Source organism: Heterocephalus glaber, unplaced genomic scaffold (genome assembly GCF_053883595.1).
Source record: "Heterocephalus glaber isolate CG9 unplaced genomic scaffold, H.glaber_assembly_v1.0 deba00001608, whole genome shotgun sequence".
NCBI classification, from domain to species: domain Eukaryota; kingdom Metazoa; phylum Chordata; class Mammalia; order Rodentia; family Bathyergidae; genus Heterocephalus; species Heterocephalus glaber.
In genome coordinates this window covers 7,422,565-7,428,564 of record NW_028258379.1, presented here as the reverse complement: position 1 = coordinate 7,428,564, position 6,000 = coordinate 7,422,565, and positions in this window count along the sequence as shown.

The following is a 6,000-nucleotide window of genomic DNA, read 5'->3' as shown; positions in this document are numbered from 1 at the left end:
CCAGGAATGCAAGGATGGTTCAACATCCATAAATCAATAAATGTAATAAACTATATTAAGAGAGTCAAGGACAAAAACCACATGATCATCTCAATAGATGCAGAAAAAGCATTTGACAAAAATCCAACACCCATTCATGATAAAAACCCTACAGAAAATTGGAATAGAAGGTCTTTATCTCAACCTGATTAAGGCTATCTATGAAAAACCAACAGCCAACATCATACTAAGTGGTCAGAAACTGAAAACTTTCATGCTAAAATCAGGAACAAGACAAAGATGCCCACTATCACCACTCCTGTTCAATATTGTTCTGAAAACATTAGCCATAGCAATTAGACAAGAGAAAGAAATAAAAGGAATAAAGATAGGAAAGGAAGAAGTGAAACTGTCATTATTTGCTGATGATATGATACTTTACATAGAAGACCCAAAAAACTCAGTCAAAAATCTTCTAGACTTAATTGACAAATTCAGTAGAGTAGCTGGATATAAGGTCAACACTCAAAAAACAATAGCCTTCTTATACGCAAATAGCAGACCCATTGATAGAGAAATTCAGGAAATAATTCCTTTTACAATAGCATCTAAAAAAATGAAATATCTAGGAATCAACCTAATGAAGGAAAAGATCTCTACACTGAAAACTACAGTACTCTGAAGAAGGAGATTGAAGAGGATATAAGAAAATGGAAAGATATCCCTTGTTCCTTGGTAGGAAGAACCAATATAGTGAAAATGGCCATACTTCCAAAACTACTATATAGATTTAATGCAATGGCAATTGAAATTCCAATATACTTCACAGAACTAGAGAAAATAATCCAAAAATTCATTTGGAAACAGAAGAAACCTAGAATAGCAAAAGCAATTCTAGGCAACAGAGACATGGCTGGGGGCATCACAATCCCCAACTTGAAACTATACTACAAATCTACTGTGATAAAAACAGCATGGTACTGGCAAAGAACAGACCCGAAGATCAGTGGAATAGATTAGAAGATGCAGAAACAACTCCAGACATACTCAGTCACCTCATCTTTGACAAAGGAGCCAACCACCCTCACTGGAGGAAAGATAGCCTATTTAATAAATGGTGTCGGCAAAACTGGATTTCAACCTGTCAGATTAAAACTATACCCATACCTATCACCATGCACTAAACTAAGATCAAAGTGGATTAAAGATCTAAATATTAAGTCAGAAACACTAAACTTTCTGGAAGATAAGTTAGGTAGAACTCTTGATGACATTGGCATAGGAAAAGACTTTATGAACAAATCTTCAGTAGCACAGGAGCTAGCACAAAGAATCAACAACTGGGATCTCATCATATTAAAAAGCTTCTGCACTGCAAGAGAAACCACCAACAGAGCTAAGAGACAACCTACAATGTGGGAAGAAATATTTAGCAGCTGTAGCTCAGACAAAGGTCTACTATCAAGAATATATAAAGAACTGAAAATAATCAGACCTCCCAAATTCAAAGACCCAATTCAAAAATGGGCATCTGAAATGAACAGACATTTCTCAAACAAAGAAGTAAAAACAGCAAATAAATACATGAGAAAATGTTCAACATCACTGGTCATTCGAGAGATGCACATGAAAACAACACTGAGATTCCACGTCACCCCGGAAAGAATGGCTGCTATCAAGAAATCAACCAATAACAAATGCTGGTGGGGGTGTGCAGAGAAATGAACCCTTCTCCATTGTTGGTGGGAATGTAGATTGGTGTAACCACTGTGGAAACTGTATGGAGATACCTCAAAAAACTAGGACTACAGGTCCCATTTGACCCAGCTATTCCCCTGCTAGGAATCTTCCCCAAAGAATTAAAAGAATCATACCACAGTGATATATGTGCACCTATGTTTGTAGCAGCACAGTTTGTAATAGCTAAAGCTTGGAAACAGCCCAGTGCCCATCGATTGGAAACTGGTTAAAGAAGATGTGGTTTTTTAATAAAATGGAGCACTATTCAACCATAAAGAATGAGAAACTAGAGACATTTATAGATAAATGGATGCATATTGAGGCCATAATCTTAAGTGAAATAAACAGGACATGCATGTGCAAATACCGAATAGTTTCTCTTGTGTGAGAAACTGAAAGTGTAAATAACGATGAAAATGATTAAAATGAATAATTGATAATTTGAAATAAGAAAAGGTCCAAGGGTTTGGGGATGGTAGAAGGAAAAGGGGAAAGGGAAGAAGGGAAAGAAAAAATTATGAGAAAAAAATGGAATCAAACTCTGTGTAAATAGGGAACGGTGGAAGGGGTGAAGGGTGCACAGGTAATGGGAGAAAAAAGAAAAACTAAGATACATCATGTTCTGGTACGAACACCCAATGATAAATGTAAATGTATTTTATACCTAAAATGTACCAACAAATATATATATTAAGTTGTTTCAGGCATTGTGTATCAGAGTGAAGAAAATTCACTAATACAATTAAGTCATCTCATCTTCTACAATGTAGATTAATAAATGGAGAAAACATGAAGTATAGGAACATTTATATTATGTTTTCTACATAAAATGAACCTTAAATAAAAGTTTTAAAATTAGGGGGAGAGAGCCAGGGATTTAGCTCAGTGATGGTGCCACCTGCCTCGCAAGCACAAGGTCCAGAGTTCAATCCCCAGTACCAAAAGAAAATAAATAAATAAAAGTTAGGGGGAGCATAAGTGCATTTATGAAAGAAACAGAAGATAAATTTTTTAGTTGTCCTGAGTATCCTCACTTACCAAGTAATAAGTATATTTCATATATATCTGCTTGAGCATCTCCTAATGAGAGCTTGATTGTTTACAGAGTAAATCTTCCTTTCCAACACAGAATCTTTTTCTCTTCCCATTTCCTAATATTTGATGACTAAATGCATAACATTTGAACTAGCAGAGTCTTTGAATTAGAATCAGTGCAGGCTCCTCCCAAGGAATTAAAGAACATGTTAGAAATTTGCCTGGGCACATGACAGATTATGGAAGTATCTACCTATAAAATAAGACTTAAGGTGGCCATAGTTCACACAAACAATACTAAAACTGGATTTTATACCTACATCTAAAAATGTAAGGCAAAAATGTTGTACATTGTGACTTTCCCTCTTCGAAGACTGCAATTCTACACAGAAGGTATCAGGCTGTTGTTGGCCTTATTTCATTTAAGAAAGTGAGACAAAAACTAATCGCTCTGAGGTCATTGCAAAAAGTCAACATCTGGAGGTGAGATATTAACAAATATTCTGAAGAGCTAGAAAACCAAGATAATATAAATTAAATAGGCCATAAAGATAGTATCACCCAAAGTTATGGTTTATAAAAGTATTGCTGATAGGACAACATTTTTCCTCAGTTGGCCTTGAAATTAAAAAGTATCTTCCAAGTATAGTCAAGGATATCAGGGATTTTTTTCTCAGAGAAATGTAATTGGAACATTGTGAGGACAAATAAAACTAATACAGCAGGCTGGGGATTTAGCTCAGTGTTTCCGCAGCCTGCCTCACAAGCACAAGATCCCAAGTTTGATCCCTGGTACCAAAAACAAAAACAAAAACAAAAAAACTAATATAGCAATCCTCAGTTCACAAATCTTTCTGTTTGCAAATAATTCGGTTCACAAATAGAAGCGTTCAGCAAAATTTGACTTCCATTCTCAAGCTCCACATCAGGTGATGAACATGAATGTAACCATCTTCCCCAGAATCATGCAACAAAATAAATTCTTGAACCAAAGTATCACTGTAATGGTGTTTCGGCCCCTAATACTTTATGCTTACTAATTCAGTTCCCTATAACTTGATTTAGAGATGGAAATGCCCTAAATGTAGACATATTCTGACTAAATTGGAAATTATAATTCTTTCTGTAGTTTAAATTAGTATTTGGTTTATCAAGCTACTCAGGAGGCTGAAATAAACAGATCACAAATTCAAGGCCAGCCTGGGGAACATAGCAAGATCCCATTCTCCAGCTTTTTTTTTTTTTAATTTTTGCTTTATCAACTAAGTATCTTGGATAGTTTCTGATCTTTTGAATAAATTGATCAAATAAATCTTTACCCAAAAAGTTAGATCCATATTCTTGATTCACCAAACTATAGATACCCGCTTCCAAATAGCCAGCCAATGTAAGTGACACCTTTGCATTGCTATAGGTGAAAATCAGAGTCCGATGTGAAATCTTAAAAACAAAGTGTGATCAAAAGCTATAATATTTCAGTTTTGAAGAAATTGAAAGATTTGGAGCATTTGAAGGAAAGATGATAAGCCTGACTTGTAATGAACCTACAATTTCTGTACATTTGGGATGCCTTTTCTCGCCACTGAGACACCATACCCAACACCCACAAGTTAAAGGTAGAAAGGTTTATTATAGGTCATAGTTTATAGAGGTTTCAGTCCACAGTCAGCTGGTTCCAGGGCAGGGAAGCATAGCAGAGGGGCGTGGCAGAGGAGAAAGAGTCCATGGCATAGCAGGTAGGAGGCAGCCAGCAGCAGTTAAGTCTCTATTCAGGCTACAAGCTTATTGGTTTTTTTCCATTCAGGCTACGAGTCACATGCCCTTAATTCATGTTCACACACCCTAGATCCAGCCACCTCCAAAAAGCCCAACTTTTGAGCACATCTAGATACAAGCCATAATGGGGTAACGTGTGATTCATTTTCAAAGAACTTATAAACCTCTGCTAGCAAGTACACTAGCTTATTTCATGCCTTATTTAACAACAACAAAGAATGGATATTATATATTAATCTAAACCCATTGCAAAGGTTAAAAAATAACTTTTAAACATTTAAATGGTGCTCTTTTAATCTAATCTTAGATTGTGAATCCTAGGTTAAACAACTAGTTCAGGGTAATCAGTAGAACGGTCAAATTTTATATTCCTTTCTTTTGTTCTCATTTCTTTGTCTAATTAAGTTGATTTGGAAAATCTCAAAATCTCCCAGGGACTAGTCTATCTACAGAGGTGGCTTTCGTGAAACAATATGGATTATTCTATACTCAGGTAACTCAGCTAGACATACACGAACTAATCATCTCAGGGCTTTGGAGATTGTCAATTTTGTGGTCAGGAGAAGAAATATATGATTTAAACTGGAATGGCAGTAATAATACACAGGCTTTGGTAACTAGCTCTGACTCAAATTAACTGTGGGACTTGGAACACCCTTTCAATGTAACTGAATTACTGTTTCTTCCTTTGTAAAGTGATGGAACTTTGTACTTATGTAAAGTTCCTTCTAATGACATAATTCTGTGTTTTCCTATAAGCTTTCTCCAGTTAAAAGCAACATTTAAAAAATTTACCCTTAAAATTCATGTTAAGGATTTAAACTGACCCATGGGAGAAAAAAAGATTATGAATTTGGTTTACTTACTGTGTTAATTACCAAAAATGGATAAGGGATTTCTAAGGATTTTTGTAGGAAAATATTTATTGGAATATTTTAGATATACATAAAGAAAACATTTATCATAGGAATTTTGTACCAGTACATGATATGTCTAATGAAGCATTTTTTGACAGATTTTCTCATAAGACAACTTAATCAGAGTAAAAGAAGATCTCAGGAATGACAATATAATCCAATATTTTATACAAGACAGTGCACCAAGATAGACTCATCAATTAAATATCTGGGCTCTTATACAATATTGTTTACTAAGCTTCTACTAAATCCCCAAGCCTGGGGTTGGTTGGTTAAAATAAAAAGATAAACAAGACACAGTCTTGTGCCTCAAAGAGCTCACCATCTGGTTAAAGAGAGAGCTGAGTAAATTGATAATTACAATATAGTTCATTAAGTGTTATGATAGAAGAAAGAGAGCCTAGAACAATGACTCCCAAATCTAGCTCATATTAGAATTTCCTGGGAAGCTTTGCAAAACTACAGATGCTTATCTCTCAGAGATAATAATTTAAATAATCTGGGGAAAGACCCAGTGAAACGCTAGTGTTTAAAGCTCACTAGGGGATTTTAA